General features: G+C 51.9%; 1 pseudogene; it reads right to left on the bottom strand.

The window, feature by feature from the left end:
• Positions 1–3,361: 3,361 nt before the first annotated feature.
• On the bottom strand, positions 3,362–3,480 carry LOC118603330 (annotated as a pseudogene).
• Positions 3,481–26,510: the final 23,030 nt, after the last annotated feature.

Genomic DNA, 26,510 nt, shown 5'->3' on the forward strand with positions numbered 1-26,510 from the left:
CCCCACCACAAAGATAATCTCTAATTTGACTTCTTTGTTTAAAATTTGTTTTGCTTGGCTGTGAACCTTATCCATTCAATGATATATGAGTGAGATCCTTCCATTATCGTGTGGGTTCTTCCAAGTGCATTGCTATACAGTGTTCCACATACAGTGTTACGATGATAATGTTGTAAGAGTTTGCCACATTATGTGTCTGTTCTAGTATTGATGATATTTTGGTCGCTCCCAGTTTGGGCCTGGGTGTAGAGTGAATGTTTATATCTCTCTAAAATTCATGTTGAAACATAACCCCCAATGTCATGGTATTAGGAGGTAGGGGGCATCGGGAGGTGATTAGGGCGTGAGGGTGGAGCCCTCATGAATGGGATTAGTGTCCTTATAAAAAAGACACCAGGGAGCCAGGGAGCTCCCCCACTCCTTCCACCATATGCGGACGCAGGGAGAAGGGATTGTCTGTGAACCAGAGAGCGGGTGCTCCCCTCCCCGGACACGCCGTCTGCCGGCACCTTGATCTTGGACTTCCCAGTCACCAGCACTGTGAGAAATAAGTGTCCGCTGTTTGCAATCCACTCGGTCTGTGGCGTTCTGTTACAGCCGCCTGGATGGACTAAGACGGGGCCGTTATAAACAATGTCACTGTGAACGTTTTCGACCACGTCTTTTGGTGCATACATTTACACGTCACTATCAAGTGTATTTGCAGAGTGTATGTGCTACGTTCGGCTCTAGTGAATAAGGCTAACCAGTTTTCCAAAGTGGTTGTACTGATTTGCACTTCTATCTTCAGGGCATGAGAGTTATCACTACTCCAAGCATTACCAACGCCTAATCGACAGGTTTCTTGCTTTTTTGTTTTGTTTTGTTTTGTTTTTGTAATTTTAGCCGTTCTTGTATGTGTATGTCTAAACCCTATATATAGAAAAATGCAAAAATTTTAGGTATCCAGCTAAAAGTTGTTATATAAAAAGTCTCATTGTGGTTTTAATTGCATTTCATTTCATTAATTCCCTTTTGACAGGTTAACTGGCCATTCGGATTTCTCTTTTGTGACGTTTATTCATGTGTTTTACCCACTTAAAACAAAATTGGGTCGTTTTTCTTTTCCTTATTGATTTATAGGAGTTCTTTAAATATTCTGAATATGAGTCTTCTCTTGGATACCTTTATTCCAACTATCTTCTCTCACTCTGTGGTTTGCATTTTCATTCTCTTAATGGAATCTTTTGATGAACAGAAGTTCTCAATTTTAATGAAATCCAATTGATCAATTATTTTCTTTATGGTTAGTTGTGTGTACGTGTTATGTGGTGTGTGCGTGCGTGCGTGCGTGCGCACACGTGTGAATCCTGCCTCAGAAATATTTGCTAAAGAAAAACTGTTTCCCTACTCATGACACTTCTAACACCAAACGTGTGGGTTCTTTTTCCCACACCAACTAATTTTCCCACTCTCAGGACGCCAACCGGGAGGCCTACAATTTAATTCAATTTGGACACTAACTACAGGGAGTTAGTGCCAGACTCCACAAGTTAAGGGCTCAGTATCACTAGACTGCCCTGACTCATGCCTCCCAACCCAGGCGCTGTAATTTGCTGGAGTAGCTCATGAAATTCAGGAAACATTTACATTATGTTTATCAGTCTATTATAAAGGACGTAGATGAACAAGCAGATGAAGAGGTAGATAGGGTGAGGTTCGGGGTGGGGGGTCCCAATCACAGGAGCTCTGTCCCTGTGAAGTTGGGGTGCACCGCCCTCCAGAATAGATGCAGTCACCAACCCAGAAGCTCTTCAAAGCCCATAGCTTAGAGACTTTTACGAAGGCATCATCACGTAGGCATGACCTATTGTAACTCAGTCTCCAGCCTCTCTTCTCTCCCCGGAGGACAGGAAGTAGGGCTGGAGGACAGGAAGTAGGGCTGAAAGTTCCGAGCCTCTAATCACAGCTGGAACTTTTCTGAAGATGAGGCCCCCACCCTGAAGCCATCCAGGAGATCACTGAGAGTCGTCTCATTAGAACAAAGGGTGCTCTTATCAACTCGGGCAATTCCAAGAGTGATTGTGTCAGGAACCAGAGGCAGAGACCAAACATAGTTCATATTATGTCGCATTTGCCTATCCCAAAGTCATGAAGATGTTCTCCTAGGGTATCTCCTAGAAGCTTTCTTGTTGCATTTTGCGCACCTGAGTCTACGACCATCGGAATAACCTCAACCAGAAACGTTTAAGGGCAGGCAATATTTTCGGTCTCTCATGCTCTTCCAGAACCCCGCCACCTGCCATTGAGATGCGGCACTTACTTCCCCTTCCCCTCAACCTCGGTTGGCTTTGGTGACTGCCCCGACTATCAGAATGTAGCCCAGATAATGGCATGACTCCGGAAATCCTAGGAAGTGGCCTGGCTCCCACCTGGCACTCTCCCTCAGGACACCTGCTTTGGATGCCTTGACTGCCGTGTAAGGAGTCCTGCTCCTCCGAAGCCACCGTGCTGGAAAGGCCATGTGGAGAGAGACCACACTGAGGTGTAACGTACACTCAGGGGGCCCCGTCTCTTCCGGCCCACTACTCTCCCCGGTGCAGACGCAAGACACGAGCGTGGAGACTTCTAGATGCTCTCCACCCTGGCCACACGACACAGCCCTAGCCAGAACTGCCCAGCCAAGCCGCTTCTGAGCCCCTGGCCTGCAGAAACTCCGAGACGTGTCACTTGAGGCCACTGTGGGGAGGGCTCCTGCATTATGGAGCAGCAGATGGGTGACTGGGTGGGGGGCATCCTTTCAGGAAGTCTCACTGGGAGTACAAGCCTGTGGGCTGGGGTAGGCTGGTCTCTACCCTTGCTGCTTACTGCAGGGGTGTGTTCTTCACCCCCAAAGGCAAGGGAAGCTTTGACTTTCCTTCTTCAAGGCTCAGTGTAATCTACTTAGTGTCTATGCAAATAGAAGATGCCTAGAGATTAAGCAGATGGGAAAGATGAGGTAAGACAGAGAACAAGCTCCCCCTGGAAATGCGTGAAGGGGAGTGAAGTCTCCTGCTCACCGCAGAGATTAGCTGGGGATTACTTCATGAGCTTCCTTCAGAAAGATAAGACCAAAGGGAGCCTGGGGGAATCCTTACCCCATCCAAGGGGGAATACGGCCAATTTCACGAAGAGATCAGATCTCCTTGCTCTGGAATCACTCGGTCGCTGGCTCCAGCAACCTACCAGCTCAGGTTAGAGAGAGCTCCTTCCCCCTGGGCCCGGGGTCTAACCAGGCCTCTCTGATCCAGCCCGTGGGAAAGAGCTGGTTCTACTTCCCAGAGCAGGCAAGTCAGGGTGATAGATGAACAGGGGGCACTTTTCACACTTTTTTTTTTTTAAATGCCTACTGCGCCTGGTCTTCCTGGGTGGTCTCCCATCCAAGTACTAACCAGGCCCGACCCTGCTTAGCTTCCGAGATCAGAAGGGATCAGGCATGGTCAGGGTGGCATGGTCATAGACGGCACTTTTCACTTTTTAATCACTTGCTGGATTAAATGGCAATAACACCTTCCTCTACCTGTAATCATATTATTTACCTGTTTATCCCCTGTCTACCCCAGGCTGCTCCCCGCCCCCCTTCCCCCCTCCCCCACCATATGGAGCTACAGGAGATCAGAGACCTGGGTCATCTGTCCGAGTGACTCGCACAGATCGGGGCTCTGGAATGATTTCCCACATGAATGGGCGAATGAATGAGTGATAAATGACAGACAACAGCGGCCCCTCACGAGTGCCTGTCTGGTGCAGGTGCTGGTCACAGTTTCAAGTCCTGCTTGAACAAGGGGTGGTTCTCTTGGTTTTACAGAGGTTAGGAAACTTGCTAAGAATCCCAGAGTCACTAAGAGGCAGAATCCGATTTCAGACCCAGCTGGTCTGCCTCACACATCCATGCTCTCTAATCCTAAGCTCACTTTTGGCCACCAAGGGGCCCGGAGGGGACGGCCCACCCTTTTTTTCTTCCTGGAGATAAGAATGTTTTCACAAGGGCCTTGGAGACCAGGGTCTGGAGCTCAGAGCTGCGGTGCTGAGCGTGACCAGGCCCTCGCATCCCTGCACGGAGCCTCTGGCTCGGGCCAGGGTTCCAGTCCCACCTCTGTGGCCTGGGAACATGGGGAAAGGGCAATTAAATTAACGGGGTCACGGAAGGAGGAGGGCGGTGGGAAGCCGGTGGTTGAATCCAGAAAGGCCAGGTTTCAATTTGCATAATAATTTTGTTAGCAACAATGGGCGTGCAGGACATCTATTTAAAGGTTGTAATGTTAATTTAATGGGAAAAAAACTAATATGATTCCCCGGAATTTTTCAATTAAATTAATGTGATGGCCTTTAATGGATAGCTTAAGCAGGAGCGCGAATAGGAGAAATATTGCATAAATTATACCTACACTTATATATACGCCGCCCGTATATATAATCTCTCTGCTCCAAGGTTTTGACATATGAGAGGCCCTGTGCTTAAATCTGGCAACCAGTTATAACTCTATTTCAATTAAAGTGACCCTTTTATCATCTGCAGAAGGGGAGGGACCCTCCCTGGGGAGGTTCTGCACGCTCCTTCCCTTCAACAGCACACCAGAAGATTCGGGTCTTAAAGAAACAGAGGACTCGGTGAACAATAAGCCGCAGCGACGCATGCACGCCCCAAAAGCCAACGATATGGGAAATCCAGCAGCGCAGAATCCTGTTCCTCAATCCCTGCTCCCTCCAGACAGCCGACGGGACAGTGAGTAAAAGGGACCGCGTTTCAACAGCCACTGTGTCATCCCGAGCGCGTATCGCGCACGAGTCTCCCACGGCGAGCGTTCACTGAACAGCCGCTGAACGTTGGCACGGTCGGAGGTGCCGCCAGGGGTGCCGCAGCGGACAGCCAGACACAGGGCCCACCTCGCAGAAAGTCTGGGGTGCCTTCGGGGGAGCAATCCACGCTTCTGTTTTACCACCTGTGAAATAAAGATGAGTGTGGCAGCTACGAGTTGGCATCCAAGGCAGCCCTCCCACGGCGACTGGTGTGACCAGCAGGATATTGCGGAAACGAGGAGTGCGACTGCTAAGGGCGAGGTCGCAATCTCCTCCCCTCTCCTCTCCCCTCTCTCTCTCTCCCTCCCTGAGGGAAGCCCGTCGTCGCCACGTTGTGAGGATGCTCAGCAGCCCCGTGGGGAGGTGCGTGTAGTGAGGAGCTGAGGCCTCCTGACATCGGCCAGTATCGTTTTGCCCGTAGCCATGGGAGTAAGTCACCTTGGGCCAGATCCTTCGGGCCCCGGCCAAGCCTTCAGATGAGACTGCAGTCCCGACTGACATCTCACCTGCACCCTCAAGCTTCAGGAGAGGTTTGGAGTCAGAACCACCTGGCTAAGCTATTCTGATTCCTGACCTACAGCAATCACGTGAGAACGAATGTTTATTGTTGCTTTAAGCTTCTACATGTCAGAGGGAGCTGCTGCAATGTACCGATAAACAGCGGACGCAATATTCCCTCTTTCCAGCTGGGCCTCGGTGAGGTCACGACGGAGGCAAACTGGGTCACCTCTTCAGGGTCTCTCAGCTCCCTGCCCCCCTCAGAGCATCCTGTGTCCCTTTCCCGAAGGCCTTATTCTCTGCTCCTTTACTTAAGCTTTTAGCTGAACCATAGGCTCGAAGTTTAATATGACCATCTCAGAGGTATCGTCATTTTAATTAAAGTCTTTGGAAAACCAAAAAAGGATTTCAGACCCAACATGAGGAAGGACTCCAGGCAAAACCTCAGAAACTTGAAGGAGTCGTTAGGGGACAGGAGTGCTCAGGGATCCTCGGATCACACCTGCTCAGGGCCCGTTCTTTTTATTCAATTCCAGCAGCCAATACGGAAAGGGCACAGAAGTGCTAACGTTGACTCGTTTCCAGTTTTTAGCATCAATTTTTGTTTCCATTGGCTATTTTTCCCCTTTATAGGCTATGATGGCTCACAAATTGCTGATAGAGAAAATTAAAAGCTAAGTGAGGTTTTCATTGATTAAACTCCAAATACCCCGGCGGTGAGCACGGGCCACAGGGGCCACTGGGAACTTGCAGGAAGCCCTGGCGCTTGGGGCTTGGCTCCACCACTCACAGGCTGCATATAAGCACAAGTGCGTCCACCAACCTCTGTGAGCCTCGTGTTCTCGTCTGTTAAGTGGGGCTATTCACAGCTGTCTCACAGGGGCAGGAGGCGGCCTGGCACGCAGGAGGGGCTGAACTCACACTCACGGCTGCTTTTGTCCGGCGCCCCGTGGAGAGCAGGGCAGAGGGGGCGGTAAACAGCTTTTCTGCTTAGCACCCAGCAAACTACTGAACTGAGCCTCGCAAGAGCTGACACCTCGGGCAGGTGGTGGATCTGCAGTGCTAGGCGGGGGCGCTCTCTCTCCAGAGGGCTGCCTGGCACCTAAGAACCCTGCTGCCCCTGCCCCCCCATCCCCCACCCAGCCTGGGTGGTCCCTCTGGGCTGATTTCCCAAGAGGGTGCCCCTCCAAGACCGACTGCTGACTGGGCCCCTTTCCCAGGAGGTATGAAGGCGACAGCAAGGAGAGCAGGGGGTGGAGCGTGATACTCTCCCTGGCGGGGTCGACTCCAATCCGAATGCACGCAGGCTAAGAGCGAATGAGTCTCCGAGGGCAGCGTGTTTAGGAGAGTCACAGTATGAACCAGGACAAGAACCCGGGCATCCTGGCTACCTCCAGAGCATCGCGCCCAGGATGGCTGGGCCCTTTTGGTTTGTACGAGCCGGTGGAAGAGAGCTGCCTTGCTCCACGGGGCCGGAAGGACGTGACTTGAGGGTTACTCCAGCTGTCTTCACCACCATGTGGACGGAGTCTGTCTGCAGGAAGAGAGAGGGGGTACGCAGCTCCTACTTCTCAACCGTTTCCTTTTCTTTCTGAGCAGACACCTGGACCCTTGTCCTTTGCAGTATGGTTTATCACGGCATTCAATAAAAAAAAACAAAAACAAAAAAAAGACTGGCAGAATCAGAATGGAATTCACTAGGCGAATGAGCGTTAACTCTTTTGCAGTGTGAAAGAAGGTGAGGAGGTTTTGTCACGGAAATCCAACAGCCAGACGGCAAGAGAACCAGCCGGCCGTTTGACCTTCACAGGCGCCGTTCTTTGCGTATGAGGTTGTGACTGAGCGATGAGCGCAATCGCTTTGGTCAACCCGCCCCTCCACCCATGCATCCCTAGCACGGCTTGTCCACCCATCTCTCCATCAACTCATCCGTCCATTCATGCGTCTGCCCATGAATCTACTCGTCTATCCAGCCATCAATCTATAGATCCATCTCTCTGTCCATCCGTCTACCCTTCCATGCATCCATCTACCCACATATCCACGCCCGAATCCATCATCCGTGGATGTATCCATGCAATCGATCATTCACTCATCCATTCAGCAAACTTTTATGGAGTACCTGCCACATCCTTGGTCCTATGAGAGATTCCCAATTCCATAGGAGCCTACCCTGTGCCTGCCATGCTGGGGGCTAAGTTTGCAAAGGGGAATAAGGCAGGGTCCCCCAAGGAGTTTACTCTGGGTGTGGGTGGGGGGCAGAAAAGTAAACACCTCGTAGAGTGATGGAAGTACTAGAGAGACACAGAGGAGACCAAACCGAGTGCGGTTCGAACTGGCCCACCACAGTGGGGGTGTGGCTGCCGAGAGCCTCGCAGCGTCTCCGCACGGTCGCCACTGCGAAGGGAGAGCAGAGCTAACTCACCGCACGGGACAAGTGGGTTTTGTTTGACTGACACCTTTTGGGAAAATGGAACCACTGCCCCTCCCTTTCTCAGTCATCATGGTCCAGGTGGAGCTGACCCCACTCACTCACTCCAGGTCCGGACAAGCAGAGAACCAGACACATCCTGGGTCTGGGAGTGGATTCTGGGATGTGGCCACCAGATCCCTCCTCAGGACCATGGTGGGGGCCTGGGACCAGGGCAGACTCTCCTTCTAATTCTGATGGGTCTGGAAATGCTGAGACGCATGCTTCCCGCCACGAAACGGGTGCGTGCATCTGAGAAGGATGGGTCTGGAAATGCTGAGATGCATGCTTCCCACCACGAAACGGGTGCGTGCATGTGAGAAGGATGCCCAGACGAGGGAAGCGCCACCGAGAGGAAGAAGAGACACGGAGGACGGCATTGTTTGAGCTCCTGCATCCGGCCATGCCTCTCCTGGTCCATCATCCCTCTCTTACCTTCAACCAATCTGCAATGTTTTCTGTCGCGTACAACCTAGGGTTCCCAGACACACTTGGAAACATTCGGGAATGAGACCCACATCCACAGGAGTGGGGGTTGCTCTGCCAGGTAACTTTGCTTGCATTTTGGGCGACAAAGTAGTGGTGGTGGGTGGGTGGTGGGTGGACAGATAGCTGGGTGGATTAGTGGATGGACGTTGTCCTTGATCACCGGGGAATCACAGCCTCACATACAAAAAGCAGCTCCTGTCAAGGATAGACAGGGCTCACTACTCTCCTCTGTGAGGGAGGTGACTTAGATTTTAGTTTCAGCCTTGCCTCTAATCTGATCTTGGGCTAGTGACTATCCCTCTCTGGGCCTCAGAGACCTCGACTGTAAAGTGAAATGACTACGCGAGGTCCACATTTCTTGAAGCATCATCAGTAGAACAAGTAAGTAGCCTGGTGAAATGAAAAGGAAAAAGCTATTTACATAAGTGCATGTGCTCAGGAGTCATTATGAGGTGAATTGTGGCCCCCCCCTCCCCCCCAAAAAAGATATGTTGAAGTCTTAACTCCTAGAATGTTTCCTTATTTGGAGGTAGAGTAATCGTAATTAGTTAAGATGAGGTCACGCTGGAGTGGGGGGGCGGCTAGTCCAACATGCCTGGTGTCTTCGTCAGAAGAGGAGAGGGCGTACAGCGGCACACAGAAGACAGCCATGTGGGGACAGAGGCGAAGGCTGCCGTGATGCAGCCACAGGCCGAGGAGTGCACAGGACGGCCAGAGGCTTCCAAGGCCGGGAAGGGGCACTCGAGACTTCTGTAGCGCCTTCGGAAGGTGCACGGCCCTGCCAACACCTCAGACTCTGCCCGCCCAAACTGCGAGACAGTACATACATTTCTGTCGTTTCGAGCCCCCTCCCAGTTCACGGCAGTTTGCCGGGGCAGCTCTAGAAAGCTCACGAAGGAGTCAAGGACATTTGCCGATTCTGTTTACTGCATCGCGTCTGAGATGTGCTGTGCCTGCTCTCACATTAAAGGCTCTAAGAGGTCCTCTGGTAAAGATCCATTTCAATGCATCTAATCCGGCATTTCCACAGCCTCTTGGATGACTCCTGAGAGTCAACGATCTCCGTTCCCGCTGTGGGGTGCTATTAACCTCCTCATCTCAAAGAGTAACAGACACGGCTAGGACGGGGCCAGGCGGTCAACGTGACGAGGTCTGGGCAGACTTTCGCACTTTTTCTACTTTAATTTTTTAATGAGCACACACGTATGTGGTTTCGAAATAGTTAAACGGTAAAGAAGCTATATAGAGATACCTTAATCTCTCTTCTGCACCTCTCCACCAAGCTTTCGCTAGGCACAGCTCACCCTTCCCCATTCCGCCAGAGATAATTCTATGCATATATGAGCACATATATAGATAGGTTCCCTGTTTTAGGCTTTTTTTTTTTTTTTTTTTTACAACATCTTAGATTTCTGTGTCAATAAATATAGATCATGGTTCCTCGATCTTGGCACTATTGTTGACATTTCGGGTGTCTTTGTTGGAGCGGCGGCCGTGCTGTGCATTGTGGGAGGTTTAGCAGCATCTCTGGCCTCAGTCCACTGGACGCTATTAGTGCTGCCTCTCTCCCCTCAACTGTGACAACCGAAAGTGTCTCCGGACATTGCCAAACGTCCTTGCAGGGAGGAGGGATCAAGTGGCCCTTAGCGAGAACGATTGATATAGATCTGGCTCCCTCTTCTGAAGGGCTGTCCGGTCTGCCATTGCGTAACTTATGTAACTAATTCCTTACTGGTGGCCACGTTGTTCCCGGGCTTTGGGTAGTGTAAACGATGTTATAATGATGTTCTTGTACATGTGTCTTTGGCACACAAACGTAAGTTTATCTGTAGGACAAATATGTAGGAAGCTGTCCCGTTCACCACTCAGTAAATACTGGTTAAGTAAATATACGAATGAAAGGAGAAGAATAGGAACTGGGAACTTCTGAATCCTAGCTTTTCTACCAGGTAAGGTAAATCCTGCATATGGTCAGAGGAGATGCGGCCAGTGCAGAGTGAGAAACAGCACCCAGAGATGGAGCCCTCGTTTAATAAGCACCTTGATCCAGTCCTGCTCGAAGCCAGCTACTTCCGGATTTTCCCGTCCTTTGAGCCAATGTATTCTCTTTATGGCTTAAGCTTGTTTGAGTTGAGGTTTTGTAACCTACAACTTAACCATTAACCCGAGTATCAACAGAAGCATTTCTCCCCTAAGAAGCCTGTCCTGACCCAGCCTTCTTCTCAGGCTCCCGCGGACCCTGTGCTGTGTGTGCTCGGCCTGGCACGGTCCCCTGTGAGAGTCGGCCCCCTCGCCGATGGCCTCCACAGCACCTGGCCCAGACTGGACGCTCGAGAGGATCTGCCGAATGAATTCACACGCGAGCGTCCCAGACGGGTCACAGCCTCACGCCACGGCTAAGCAGGGGCTCGATAAATCCACGCGTGGAGAGCCTCTGGCAGCGGGAGAAGCCTCTTAACTTGATTCTGCCAAAGGAACAAGACAACATTGGCTCCAGGACCCAGGGCTGCTGTGGGGGAGGGGCTCCGAGAGGGGCGGGGAGGTGTGTGTGTGGGGGGGGGGGGGCCGCTCCGAGCCCGGAGGGCCCAACTTCCAGGAATCTCTGACGCCCTGAGCCGCCCGCCAGACGTCACTGGGCAGGTGGCCCAATGGGCCCCGAGGTCCCTGACTGCTTCGCCTTCTCACTCACTTCCAGAACAGGTTTGGCGTCACCGGAAGCCATCATTGGCTTCAGCAGATCACGCCCCACCTGCCACACGCGAGCACATCGTTCACGTCGCTAACATTTCTCAGGTGCCCGAGTGTCCCGAACAGGAGCCTCCACGCAAGGATGAAGCCTCGCAGGCCAGCAGGAGGGACGGCGGGCTCCCCGCACGGCTTCCGATCTGTAAAGCGGCCGAATCCATCCAGTTCATAGAAGAGGCACCCGAAAGGCCCAGGCGTGTTGGCGTTAAATGAGCACCTACTGCGTGCCGGGCGGCGTGCCAGACACTGGCTGACCAGCAGCGTTCGTTCTGGTAGGAGGAGCCGGGCGAAGAGAAAAACGAGCCATTTCCAATGCAAACAAGTGTCACAAAGAAAAGAGACCAAAGAAAGTGGGATAAAGAGGGACCTGGGAGAGGTACTACCTGAGGTGGGGCAACCAGCTCTGCCACCCGGTCAAGCCCCCCCACCCCCCCACCGAACGTCGCTGTCCCCACCACAGGTAAGAGAGCACAGCGACCTGCCTCAGCGTTTTAAGGGTGCCCGGGATTTGTTTCAATCGGGTGCCTTAGGACACAGAAACGACTGCTGTGCCGGAAGACGTCTGTCCTCCCCTCAGACCCCGAGACAGAGGAGGCGCAGCCCAGCGGGCGGGCCCACGCGGGGAAGGCCAGTGCCGGTCAGTGGGCAGAGGGGGGGGGGGGGAGGGGGCGTGGGGGCGGGGGGGGGGGGGGGGAGGGTGTTTCCTGCGGTTTTCGCAGGAAGGAACAGGTGAGGCGGGGTAAGCAGGCCGACATGGGCTAGTCTGAGTAATTTCGGTGGGCCCGGGGCTGCAGGGGCCGTCCTGAGTTGGGGGTTGGGTGCCCTGGGGGGAGGCGGGCAGGCGGGCAGTAGTCAGAGTGTGAAAGGGCATAAAGGCAGAGGTCAGCGGGTGGAAGGCGTGGGTACTATCACTAGCGATCAGCTAACCACAGGAGGGGCGAACCTACACAGTGGCAAGGTCCCCGAGACCTCCCGAGCCTCAGAATATAGAAAACAAGACATGGTTAAATGCAGACTCGGCCTGCGGTTCACGCTGACCCCTCGGCTGCTCGTGGTCACTGCAGGGAGCAAGACCCTGGCTAAAAGGGACAGTCCGCCCGCGGGGAGAATGCAACAGGCTGGCTTCAGCTACAAATGGAAAGAGCAGTACTGCTTTTGTGTTCTTTACGATGCTATCTTTGCATGGGCTCATCAGTCCTCGGAAGCCAGCGGACAGGAGGGTAAAATGAGGTACAGAGAGGCACTTAAATTGTGAAAACTGATGAAAAGGAACACGAGTCTGTGCCCGAGTGCCCACGTCTTATTTCATTTTCTCATGAATTCTGTCCCTTTTCGATTCAGAGCCTGTCGTCGAGGGCAGTGGATGGCGGGTGGTGTCCTTGATTAAAACAACACAAATACTGTTTTCAAAAATGTAGCAGGCTAGCACCCATGTTGTTTTAATTTTCCGGGACCAGATTGTCCAGCTCTCGTGGATTTGATCCCAGACAGGCTCGTTTGACTTATTCAGAGAAAAACTCTGTTTTCAGCCACAAACTGTACCCCTCGCCTTGGCCAAATATGTTGCAATCCTCACTAACGGTCCCAGCGGTTGTCCAGGAATCCTGAGCTCACCTTCTGGAGCCTGTCTCCAGATGCTACTTGCATGGTCTCCACGTGCTACTGGCCTTAGGAAGAGACCATGGAGCTGGGCTAGGCTTAGCTTTGGAGTGAAATAAGATAAGGTACAGCATGTGGTAGGAACTCCATGGTTGTTTGATGAATGAATGAGCGAACAATTGGATGGACAGACAAATGGATGGATGGATGGATGGATGCGTGGGTGGATGGGTGGATGGGTGGATGGGTGAGTGGATGGGTGGGAAGATGGATGGATGGATGGAGCTGAAGTTCTACTGGGCTGGTAAAAAAAAGTTCTCTTTTCCAATGAAAAGTTTCCATCTTCAATATAGACTAGAACAGCTCTCTTCCTTTTAAAAGGGCCACCTCCTTCCTCAAAAAAACTAAAAATGGAAATACCATATGACCTAGCAATCACACTTCTGGGTCTATATCCAAAGTAAATGAAATCAGGATCTTGAGGGGATAATCGAACTTTATGTGCATTGAAGCATGATTCATAATTAGGTAATAATGTATTAATTATGACTCCTAAGATTCGATGATCTCTACAAAAGGGAAAGATAGAGAAACAACCTCAGTGTCCATCAACAGAAGAAAGGCTAAAGAAAATGTGGTGTGTACACACACACACACACACACACACACACACACACACACACACACCGTGGAATATTATTCAGCCATAAAAAAGGTAATCCTGCCATTTTCAACAACTGAGACCCAGAGGTCGCCATGCTAAGTGAAATGAAGCAGATACAAAAACAAAGACTGCATGGCATCACTTACATGTGGAATCTGAGAAGGCAGGTCTTGCCGAAGCAGAGAGCAGAATGGAGGTGGCCAGGGACGGGGTTGGGGGTGGGCAGGAGGGATGGGGAGATGCTGGCCAAAGGGTACCTACCACCTTGCAGTAAGATGAGTAAGTTCTGTGCTAGTCAATAATACTGCTCAGTATACTTGAAATTTGCTAAGAGTGCCCATCTTCACTGTTCTCACCGCACGCGGAAAAACTCGTCGCTCTGAAAAATAAAAATAAAAGGCTCCACCTCCGTCTCTTTCATGTCATTCTTTTCTCTTAACTTTGTGCCTCAAAACGAGCCCGGCAGCACAGGGAGATCACGACGACAGCCTCTCCTTTAAAAATGACCATGATCTCACTCCTCCACCCACCCAGTGGAAACTGGAGCAAGGCTCAAGGAGACCTGCTGTCACAGGATCCTGCTCACGGGCACAAAAGCCGGGAAATCTCAGAGCCAAGCTGGGCCGGGGGAGGCCGGAGCCCGTGAGCTGGGCTGAAATGACTCCTCCAGACTGCAGAGCAGAGCGGCCTGCCCGCCGGCCAGCCTGCCCAGCGGCAAACAGGAAATCCCAGAATTTATAGATGACCCCGTTACAAGGCAAATGTTTTGGAACAAATTGTTCTTCTTTCAAATCCTTGTTTTCCACTAGTTTTGCTTTCCGGGTTCCCCCCTCCTTTCCACCTTCCCGCTGTCCTTGTTAAACCGGGGCCAGAGCGCCACCTGCTGTCTGTCATGGGCAGTGGGACGCAGCCCGGTCGGCCCGGGGTCGGTTCTCCACCTCCTGTGCTAAATTTATACCGGGTGGGAGAATGGGTCTCTGGCTCCGACCCGAGGCTTTGTGCTTCAGATCACGTACCAAGCTGCAAGAGAACTGCTCCTGTGGCTGTCACAGGACCTGTCCTCTGGGACAGCCAGGGCCAGCGGAGAAAGCGAGTCATGTGGCATCACCCTGCAAGGCCGGTCTCCACTCCCTGCAGGACAGCTTGGCCGGCCACCTCAGCCCACCGAGCCTCGATTTCTCCTGGACACAACTACAGCCGCTTTGCCAAGTGGTCTGGGGAAAGTGTGTGCGCGTGCCCGGCCAACGGAAGACGCTTCATCAACGTGTGTCTCCTTTCTCGACCACGTGGAGAGTTGCCCACTGGGGACGAGCACCTGGGAGAGTCGTAGGGGTAAAGGCTGGACCTCAGAAAAGTTGCACGGTCCTCTGCTTCCAAGAGGACAGACCACAGTGGCTCACGTGACAAGCCTCGGCAAAGCTCCCACCTACGAGTGGAGCAACCTTGGGCGAGTTGTCTCTCCCTCTTCGGTCTCAGTGTCCTCACCTGTATGTGGGGACAGTGACAGGCGTCACGAAGGGTGGTTGTGGGCACATACGGAATGCGGCAGCAAAGGGACTTGTGGGTAGTACAACCCTCTGCGATCCTAGCTATAATCGTTACCATGAGACGAACACAGAGCCTGGCACACAATAAGCCTTCAGCGGCTATCCTAGGAATGAATGAAAACATTCATTCATTCCTAGGATGAAGAAGACTTTGCTTAATTCCAGTCCAGCCGCCCATGTGCTAGGGGCACTAAACACTACTTGTCTGCGCCTCCTCATCCACAAAACTTTGAGCACAGCGCCCTCTGCCCGGGACCTCAGCCTTGCACCTGTCAGCTGGGCCTGACCCACCTACGCTGCTCCTCAGACACACGAAGAGTCTGTGGAATGATGCATGTGAAACCACTCTGAAAAGCTTAAGAGGCCAGGAAGGAAGGAAGTCCTTTTTTTCATTCCATGTGCCTCGTGGCTTCACCCTCATCCTCCAAGTGTTCCCACGGCTCTCTGGGACAAATAGGGTCCCTCCTAACAAAAAGTGGTAGCCATGTTCCTATCCCCAGCCCCCCAGGGGTGTCGGATGAGTTGTATGATACAAAGGCTGGGCTCAGGCACTCTTTCGCTACTGACGCAAGTTGAATACACTCTAAGAAGTGGCCTCCGCCCCCCACCGCCCAAGAAAGTTCTTTCCCTAACCCAAGGAAGGAGAAGAACGCATGGAAGGTGTCCACTGTGGTCACTAGGGAAAGAGACTCCAGGCAGGAGAGCGGCGGGTCAGATGACATTGGGGAGCAAGGCTGGGGCCTGCTTGGGGAGGAGCAGGGGGGCCCTCGGGAGCCACAGAGGATTCACGAGCAAGGGCAGAACAGGTCCAGGAAGAGGATTCCGGAGGCCACACGAGGAACGACACAGTTCCTGCTGGGTCACGTGGGTTCGGTAACCAGCGTCCTGGTTTGCCCGGGAAGGAGGGAGTGCCTGGAATGTGGGATCTTCGGTTTTAAAGGGAGGAAGGTCCCAGGACAAGTCGGCCATCCTAATGCAGCGTAAAGACGGCTTCTTGGAGCTGGGCGATGCAGTGACCCTGCCTGCCAGCCAGAACCGCCTGACCCTCCTCGCTTGCTCGCACGCACCACCTCCCCCGCCCCGTGCCCTCTCGGCTCAGTTCCACTGAGCAACAACGAGTTTAGCAGGTTAACACATCAGCACGGATTGCGTGCTCAATTTCTGTTAGGCAACATTTGTGTATTTAAACAAAGGCCTCCTGGAGACCACGTTTGAATCCAATGGAGTGACTAATAATAAAAGTTTTAGCCCAGGAGAGATGGGGAACGTTTTGGGGGGGAGGGTGGGGAGGTAAGTGGGGCGTGGCCACATCACCCGCCTCACGTCCGGTCAGCAGGCTTTACCTTGCACAGCGCCGGCTCCGTCTTCCTGGCTCACCGGCCTGCCCTGCGGAGCGAGCCTGCAGGAGCCTGGGCCGCTTAAAGACTCTGTAAATAATGCCGACTACAGAACTTTATCGACAGACTCGCAGAATCATAGCACTAGAATCACAGAATGTCAGAGTAGAAACAGATGCTGGACATCACCGCGTCCAGGGTCAGAAAGCACCGCGCACTTATGCTGCCACTGCCCCCTGCCCTGCCCGTGGCAGACAGCACCAATCAATCACCGCACCGCCCAGCCGAGCTCGCTGGTAGCCTGACCCTCTTTCGAGGCATTCTAGGAAGCAACTATCAATTATTTTTGACTCTGCTACAAATAGCTAAGATTTATTGAACACACTAACTGTCTTCCTTTCCCCACACCCTTTTTTCATGATCACTTTAGTCACCAACTATTTGCCCGGCCCCACTGACATTTAGGCTGGACAACTCTTGGTTGTGGGGGGCTGTGCTGTGCATTGTAGGGTGTTTAGCAGCTTGCCTGGCCTCTACCCACTAGACGCCAGCAGCGCTGCTCCCCTCCCCCACACGTTGTGACAACCTAAAATGTCTCCAGACATTGCCAAATGTCCCCTGGGGGCGGGAGGTGGGGTGAAGGGCAAAGTCGCTACTGGTCGAGAACTATTTATGTCCGTATTTTCTCAGTCTTCATCACAGGCCTCTAGAGCAGATGCTCCGGATTTTTCTTTCACAGATGAAGAGACCGAGGCTAAGGAGGCGCCCGAGACAGAGTGAGTGACAAAGGCAGGATGTAGGGCCAAAATTCCCCTCCAAGAGCTCTTCCTCCTCCTCCAGTCGGGGAAATTCCGCTCGGCTCATTGTCTTTGGCTGCAGACTCCAGGGCATGGAACCTGTGAGGCTGAGAAAAACCAGACGCCCGGCCGATGCTCCCGCCTTTGACAAGGGCGCTGGGGGTGGGTGGCCTGGAGAGGCATGACAAACGTCTCAGCTCCTCTGCACCCTAAACATGGCTCTGGGTGCGGAGACAGCGCCGGGAAGAGCCTGTCTGGGACCCCGTGATGCTCGCCGGTGGCACAAAGGCTGGGTAGCGATACTACTAATAACACTCCCCTCCTCGCGAACACTGACAGGCTCTCCCCACTTCGTGGGAAGCACGTGAAATCTGGCTTTGCCCCCAGAGATCTGGGATTGAAAACCTGACAGTTTGGACATACAGCCGTGGGCAATGTTTCCCTTCTCCAGGGCTTGTGTCTGTGCCAAGAATTCCTAACAAAGGGGGGGAAAATTAATTAATTTTAAGAACCCATAAAAAATGCTCATGAAACTGACTGGTTAGAAACTGTCCATTTTTCTCCTTGGTAGCGATCAAAATGTCACGAGTTTCTACACACATATTTCACAGACGTTCCATAAATCTTCCTGATGTGCTTCTTCCCTATAAGTGAGGTCCCCTGGGAAGTCATTGAGTTTCCTCACTACATGTATTCAAGAGAAAATTGGATGTAACACTCAGAGAAGGCAGGCGGTCGGGGGAGGGGGAGGAGCGGGGAGAGAGAGCGGGGTGTCTGAGAAGAAGCTAGACAGAAAGTTCAGTGCCAAGGACAGGGACGCTCCTTGTCTTGGAAATTCCTGAGATTTCCAAACCGCCTTTTGCTTCTAATGCACAAATAATCTCTTTGTGCTATCTTTTTATCCTTTGTATGTATTTACTTCCGACCCCAAAAGTAATAACTTTCTTTGCACAAAATCCGAAAGGGTAGAGGAAAGTAGAAAGAACAAAACAAAACAAAACAAAACAAAACAAAACAAAACAAAACAAAAACCACCTCAAATCCCAAGGTTTCTCGCTTTGTTTTGACTTGTTTTGAAGACTTCCCTGGGCAGTTTGATGATACCACTTCACAGCGGGGGTCCAACCGCGGTGTGCGTGACAGTCACCCAGGGAGCCTGTGCAAACTGCAGAATCCCCAGGCCTGTGCCCCTGGAAGTGGGGGTCTGTGGGCGGGGGGAGGGGGGAGGGTTGGTCCCACGGATAAAGCCCCTGGGTGACTCTGACGTGGGCGGTCACTGGACCACACTTCGAGAAATAATGAGTTTCAGGTTTTTCAGACCCTCAGCAAATCAGAGATGCGAAAACTTCGACTTGAAACAAAAACTGGGCTGGGGGGGGGGCGAGAGGGGGGGCGGGGCGAGGGGGGGCGGTAATGATTTGTTTCCTGCGAGGGCTCCGCTTACACCGGCTTTTCCCTTCGTGGCTGCTCCTGCTCGCAGACCGTTCCCTGTTCCCTTCACACTCGGCGCTCCAGCCCTGGCTGCATCTGCAACTCTCCGGGCCGACGCCGCGTCCCGCCACCTTTTCACAGAGCGGCGCTGACACCCATCTGCTCAAACAAATGAACGTTTCCATCTCACATAACTCATTTGGCTGGATCGTCAAGGTTATACGCCAGCCCAGCCCCAGCCCCGAGAGGGGGGTGGGGGTGATGCAGGGGATGGGGAGGGGTGGGAGAGGCGTTTGCAATGCCTACGCGGCAAGTAACGCCTAACGCCCGCTGCATTTTTGTAGCCCCCCAAAGAGGGGGTGGTCCCCAAAGAGGGGGTGGGTGGACGGCCACAGCTATCCTGCAGTTCACATGTGCCTGCCACTGTCTCCTCTCACAATTCCTGCTGATGCTTGGCGCGGGTCACAGCCTGGGCTGTATGAGCTGGTGGGTGCAGCAATCTGGGGCAACGTTCTCCATGCAAAGACCGCATGTGGAGTTTGTGTAAGCATGCGTGCTCGTGTGCGTGCGCGTGCGTGCGTGCATGTGTGTGCGTGCGTGTGCGTGCGCGCATGTGTTTGGGGGGACAGCAGTGAGAAGTGGGAATTATACTGTACAAGGCGATCAAGGCGTTCGGTGAAAGGCAGGTAAGGTACATAGTAGAAAAAGGAGACACTTATTTCTTTTCAAAAAAAAAAAACTTTTTTTGTTATTTTGAAATAATTTTCTAGTTAAGGTGAGAAAACAGGGCAGAGATTTCCTGTATACGCCTCACCCAGCTTTCCCTAAGATACGATGATCAAAACCAGGAAACTAATGTTGGTTTATGACCATTAGCTAAGTTTAAACAGGTTCTGGTCTGGCTTCACCAGTTTTTCTGCTAATGTCCTTTTTCTGCAGAATGGGTACTTCCAGGTCAGACAGATTTGGGTGTACATCTGTCACCGTGAAACTGCCCCAGCCATACCATCTCTCTGAGCTCGGATCGCTCTCTCGTACTATGGGAGAGAGCCATACCCACCTAACAGGGTCCTCGTGATGGTTACACGCAAAAAGGTGCGTTCCGAGCCTTGGCGCGCAAGTAGGCACCCATGTTGCCTTTATCTATCTCCCCACCTGCCTTCAAAGGGGCATGCTCCACCCTCAAGGATGACTGACATGTGCGTAAACTCCTGTTAGACCAGTCGGACTCAATCTCAGCGGCTGAATCCAGGGTCTTGATTTGGGAGGGGAAAGAGAGAGGAGGCAAAGAGTTTAGGAAGCTCGTGCGACAGACAATCCGTGTAAGCTGAATCTGCACATTGGCAACAGAGGGGTAAGGAGGGCCAGAGTTTAATAAACATTTCACATGCAGAATAAAGAGGAGCTGATAATGGACTGGATGTGGGGAGCAAGAATGGGAGGGGCCGGCAATTGGCAGATTATATTTTTGAATGGCTGGTAATCCCTTCAACCGAGATGAGCAAGAGGGACCCAGCTCAGGGGAGGAGAGAGGCAGAAACAATAATCCCCTACCCAGCACTTGCTGAGCGCCAGCTGCATGCACTGGGCTTAGCACTTTTCAAGCACGTCAGTGAATTCACTTGATAACCCAAGAAAACTGTGATACAGAGAAATTAAGTCATTGGCCTATGTACGTTTTTAGAAGTTCTGAAGTCCGAGATACCTGCATGTGGGAACAGCTACATAATTTGCAGGATGTCCTGAAAAATGAAAATGAGACCCCTTTGGTCAAAATTTATTAAGAATTTCAAGACAGTGACAGCTGAATATTAAACCAAGCACGGGACTAAGTCCTACTGAGATCAGGGTCCAGAGGCGTCAGGCCCATGAAACGTCCCTGCTGCAGGAAGTCCCTTTGGGGGCGGGCAGGAAGAAAGACTTTGAGGGGAGTTGGGAAGTGGGGGGACTCGGGGAAGGCCCGCGCTGAGGGCCCCACCTCATTGCAACCAGTGGACGAAACCCACAGTAGTTAGCAAATAGGAGACTCAGTCAGAGCCACCGAGAGGGCAAAGGTCACAGGAGAGGAGGTTAGGAGATTGAGGCTGAAGGTGCCCCTCTGTGTGCAGATCGGGCTGTTGGTCTTGGGAGCCCTGTTTCTCAGGAGGAGAAGGCCAATTCGCGGAGGACTTAACGGAAGTGGGGGAAGGGCTCGCGGCCCTGGTGACCTTATCTCAACAAGTTCTTGCACTGCCGTGATGGGGTGGGGGAGCAAGTTTGAGTCATGCCGACACTGATTTTGCAAAAAGTTCAAAGTGCTTCCAGACCGCTTCTCATTTGGGCCCCGTGGGCACTAAGAAATGCCTCCCTCCTTCTTAGCCTCCCAAAGGGTTGGCTGACTCTATCCTCAAATTGCGGCCAGGGACTGGGGCTCAAGACGCCTTTGAGGATTCTTGTGCGGCAACCACTAAAATCTCTTTCTGGAGACGTGAACGCTGGCGAGGCCTCGGCGTGGTCAGGGGGGCTCGGGTCTGGGAATGAGCGACTTTCCTTTGTTTGGACAATTGCAACGAGGAGGGACAAGTCGGTCGTGGGCTGGTTATTTATAGATATTCGCTGGGCTGTTGGTCTCATTCCGAATAAAGATACTAAAAGGAAAAGAGGCAGATCAAGGCGCATACAAACCCGGCCTCACAAAAAGGAGCTGGCCTCAGATTTTACAGCCTTCTGTTCTCAGTATTAGCTTCCCGACCGGTTTTATTCCCTTATCCTTTCTCAGCCATAGAGTCCCAGAGCACCCAAACAATTAAAAGTCCCCCAAACTACTGGCCTTCTACCCGAGTATACAGATCGTCACATACGTTGGCAATGAGCACCTAAACTTTCCATGACTGGTGAATTCCTGAGCCTAATAATCTGTGTTCTCAAGAATCTTTATATTTTTAAAGTCATAAATAAAACGAAAGTTTTATTTGAAAAAAGAGACTTCGTTTTTTAGAGTAGTTTTAGGTTCACAGCAAAACTGAGAGTTCCCATAATACCCCGTACCCCCCACACGCACAGCGCCCACCACGGTGGGCCGTCTGTTAGAATCAATCCACCGCCATTGATACCTCATCATCACCCAGAGTCCATAGCATACCCTGGGGTTCACCCTTGTCTCTGTCCATTCTTGGGGTTTTGACAAATGTGCAATGACATGTATCTACTATGATAGTATCATACGGATTAGTTTCACTGCCCTGAAAATCCTCTATGGGCTGCCCATCACCCCCCTGCACCCCCAGCCCAACGCCTGACAGACAGCCACCTTTTTTACTGTTTCCACAGGTTTGCCTTTTCCAGAATGTCATATAATTGGAATCATACCGTATGTAGCCGTTTCGGAGCAAAGTTTCACTTTTAATAAATATTCTATCTTAAAAAAAAAAAAGCATGTTTAAGGCAGAAAACTCTGACTACCGACGGCACAGCAGTTATGTGCAATTTCCGGTGTGAACTAGTCCAGTTGGCTACGTTATGCTGCGGTAACAAAGACGCCCCGAAACCTCAGTCACTCATAACAAGTTCACTTCTCATTTACACAGAGTCTGATGCAGGACGGCGGGGACCCTCTCCTCCGACCTCAGCACGTGGCTTCTGGCATCACCGTAGCAAGGGGAGACAGAGAACAGAAAACGCTCGTCTGCTTTTAAACAGTTCTGCTCAGCAGGGATGTCGAGACATGCTCGCTCCGATGGCCGGAGCAGTCATTCAGCTCCGACCTAACCACGTGGAGACGTGTGACCGTCGGGGCCACACACCGATGCTATCTCCATGCCCCGCCCTGCTCCGCAGCGCTAACTGAGTCCTGTGAATGGCAGGCCTGCGTCTTTTGGGACTGTCTGCTAATAAACGCACATTTATGCACACTGCTCACTACTCGGCTCTCAACATGGAGATACATAAAACTCTTTTTTTTTACAAAAACAGGACCGTGCTTTGCACACACTCTTGCGATATGCTTTTTTTTTTTTTTTTTACCTGACAGTGTATCCTGGACATCCATTCCCACAGGGAGGAGTGAAAATGCGATGTCACCACAAAACGGTGACGTTACGCTGTGTTCTCTTGGGTGCTCTCTGAACTGCTGGGCAGCATCTCATCACAGGCACCGTTCATCGGGACTTTGCTGTTTACGGGGCAAATGCCGAGTGACCTCCCCCACTGCCAGCAACGCGGTGAGGTCGATACCACTATTACTTCTCTCCAGTGTTCAGATGATGGACCTGTGGCTCTGAGAGGCGAAGAACGTACTGTCCAAGGTCACACGGCTGGTAAGTGACAGGAGGCGATCAATTGGACTCACGAACCTCAGCTTTCTCCTCCTTTTGCCTCTGGTGCATTTTCAAAGCCCCAGGGCCTAACCTGGGCTTGACACATGATAGGTGCTGAGTAGCATTTACTGAATAAATGGCTAAGAGGTGCCCTAAGACTGAATGGAATGCCCGAATCCACATGGAAATGGCTGTAAGTAACCACAATGCTTAACTGACAACGCCAGTGATCACGCTCTTAAATATAGTCTGTATTTGTCTTCTAGTGACCCTGTGAGTTCCTAAGGACCTACATCATGTGCTTTGTACTAAGCACTTCTGACTTCCACCAACACACAAAAGCCAGGCAGAGTTTGACACGCAGAGCGAGTATATGAGCGTCTAATTCAGGCCCCCACATCTCCTGTCTAGATGCTTCCAGCAGCCTCCCACCTGGTCCCCCGATCCCCTTTGCTCCCCACAGGCTGTTCTCCACACAGTGGCTGGTGGGACCCTTAGGAAGGGTACGTGAGAGCATCTCTCTCTCCTCCTGGGAACCCCCGGGCTCCAGCGCACTTAGGCCAAAGTCCCCAGTTCTTCCAGGCAGTAAGCCCCGTGGGAGCCTCCCGGGGCCTCTGTGCCTGTCCCTTCTGCCACAGACAGCGTCGTGGCTCTCTGCTCGAACGTCCCTCTCCAGAGGCCTTTCCTGACCCCCACATTGAAGAGCACACCCTTGCCTTCTCTGACCCAGGGGTTCTCAGCCTCAGCACTAGTGACATTTGGGGCGGGACAATTCCTTGCGGTGGGGGCTGTCCTGTGCATTGAAGAAGGTAGAGCAGCATCCCCAGGCTGTCCCCTCTAAAGATGCATTTTTTCTGTGCCCTTCTGGAAATGACCCAGACCACCTACCATGGCAGCTCTAGGTGGAACCTAGGAGTGGTCTTGTTAAACAGAATTAGACCTTCTAAGCAAAGGTGTTCTGTGAAGCAGACTTTCTGGGATATGTGGGGGAGCAGGGGGAGAGCTCACGTTTTCTCCGTGCTTCCTAACTAGCGATGGAAGGGGAAATGGGTGAGGAAAGCGATGGCCATTTTTCATTGCAGCATCTGAGAATTCCCGCCTGAAGTTCCTACTCAGAAACCAGGCAGAGGGACTGAGACGAGGGAGCCACAGGGTAGCTCAAAACTCTTCCCGGATCTACTCTAGAGTAAGTGGCACTGTTGCGAAGTTGCCTCTGTATACATAAATAACGGCACTGTGGGTAAGGACGCAAGCTCACAAAGCTTACAAAGGAGAAATTCATGCCGTACATGGTAACAGTTGGGCCGACAGCGAGAAGATGCATTCGCCCTCTCCTGGGGGTCCTGGCGGCGATGGGACCATCCAAACGTGTGCTCCAGACCTTGTCATTCTCCCACAGCTATGGCCCCAAGGCAGGGCATGCCACAAACCAGCGGAGAGGCTCCTGCACAAACCCTCAGCTGGGGGCTGGCTGCTCTGAGAAGCACAGTCAGCCCCAAGCAGGGACATGGGAGAACTGTTTTTGCTTCTTAGAATGACTTTCAGATTCATTCATTCAAACCTTCTTCGAACAGTGACTGGGCCCTTACCATTGAGTGGAGGAGAGTGACGCTGGCTTTGCAAACAGATAGCTCCCTGAAATGCCAGCTCTGCCACTTACTAGCTGTGTGACCTTGAGAACCTTACTTAACTTCTCTGAGCCTGAGTTTACTCATATGTAAAACAGCTAAAAATACCTACCTCTGAGGCAGTGATGATTAAACGAGATAACGCATGCGAAGTGCTGATCCCAGCAGTGCCAAATGGGAAGTAGATACTGGTATGACTATCATTATTATGATTATTCTACATTCAAAAAAAATTTAAATAGTTCTGTAATCCTCGCGCACAGAATGCAAGGGGACGGTGGTGGACAGCAAGACTGGTTGGTAAGTAGGACGGGATCATTTCTAAGAAAGTACGAAGCACAAAATTTTAGAGCGGAAAGGAATATTTGTAATTATTCAATTCGCTTTACAAGTTAAGGAAGTAAAGCCGAAGTACGCGGACGTGGGGTGAAGTGACTTGTCCAAGGTCATAGAGAAAGCCAAGGGCACGCCTGGGCCGGGGCTCAGGCTTCCTGAACCCCGGAGACTGCCTTCCCATTGCCTTCTCTACCCCCGATGAGTGGACAGAAGGGAGGTACGTCCTTCCTCAGTGTAAACCAAGTCCAGGGTCACAGACAGATGTTCCAAAATGGTGCTGGTGGAAGATTCAAGTTGATGTATAGTATTTTTAAGGACTGTTTCCATAGAGATGCACAAATAATTGGCAACAATAATCCTTTATGCAGACAGAAAGGAACCATTCGTTCGAACAGGACATGTAGAGGGAGCTGGAGAGACGTGCCTGTTCTTTTGGAGCGTGGACAGAGGGGTCAGGCCGAGATCTAGGAGACCCGGGGTTAAACGCCACTATTCCAGAAGCGGGGCCCGAAATCTTTGGATAGTCCTATTCATCTATGACGCCCAGGGCTGCACAGCCTCCCTGAAGAGATGCACCCTGGGCCTTTCTGGCAGCCGGACCCTGGCTAAGGTGCTGGCCTCTCCTGAAAAGCATTTCTGCCTGCGTGAGTTTCCTCTTGCCGCTGTAACAAATGACCACAAACCCAGTGGCTTAAAACAACACAGATTTATTATCTTATCATTCTGGAGGCCAGACGTCTAAAATCAAGGTGTCAGCAGGGCTGGCCCTTCCGGAGGCTTCAGGGGAGTGTTGGCTCCTCGAGGCTGCCCGCATTCCTCGGCTTGCGGCCCCTTCCTGGCACCACTCTTAACCTTTGATTTCTGTCGTCACATCTCCTACTTCTGACAGCAGCTGACGGGGAGGCACGAGCCAGCCGAGTGGCTGCTGGAAAGGTACTAAATTTATTCGAGCCCCAGTTTCCTCATCAGAAAGAACAGGGGTGATGCATCCAACAAGGTATGCGCAAACACCGAGCGCCGCACCGGACACGCGGTCAGAGCCCCGGAAAGGCTGCACTTTTCATAATCGCGATGATTATTGCTATCGCCGTCGGCGCCATCGGACACTCTCATTTCCATAACGGAGCTCAGGGACACACTTAGAGAGTTGTGACGACTTCTGGCCGGGGTGTCGGGAAAGACTTTTCAGAAGAGGCGATCCCCGAGCAGATGACTGAAGGAATCTGGAACCTGCATAATGAAAGGCCCGGGTGTCGGAAAGTATACGGGGCGCTTGTAGTCAGTGCCAGGAGGCAGGATAGAGGGCGAAGAGCTCAGGAGTGAGGTCTTTGAAATCAGATGGGCTTGGCTTCAAGTCCTGTGGCTCCACTCAAGAGACCCATGACCTGGGACACCTGGTTTATCCCCTCTCATTTAGCCGTCCTAAAAAAGTGGATGGTAATGGCACTTACCCCCTAGGATTATGGCAATTAAAGGCCATCATGGCTGGGCGCTGCAGTCCTAATAACTAAGGAGTCTGGATTCAGAAGAATCGCTTTCTTCTCACCCACCCTTTCCTCCATGCTCTCTGCCCCTCTTCCTCGGCCAACGGGAAGCCTGAGCGTTGACCTTTCTAATCTTTTGTTTCTGTCGCCGTCTCGCTGAACTTGAAAAGAATAGATTTTTCACAGGTGGAGAGGATGTTACGAGACCTTTGCTTGTCTATAAAATATTGGGTAACGATAGCTCCAACCTCACAGGGTTGCTCTGAGGGTTTAGAAGAGGTACAGAAGGTGTTTGCGATTATATCGTGGGAGGCTAATAGCTTAAGCTCCGCAGTTAGGACAGATTGAGCCCAGATTCTGGCTGCGTCAGTT

This window comes from Rousettus aegyptiacus, unplaced genomic scaffold (assembly GCF_014176215.1).
Source record: "Rousettus aegyptiacus isolate mRouAeg1 unplaced genomic scaffold, mRouAeg1.p scaffold_m13_p_5, whole genome shotgun sequence".
Taxonomy (NCBI): Eukaryota; Metazoa; Chordata; class Mammalia; order Chiroptera; family Pteropodidae; genus Rousettus; species Rousettus aegyptiacus.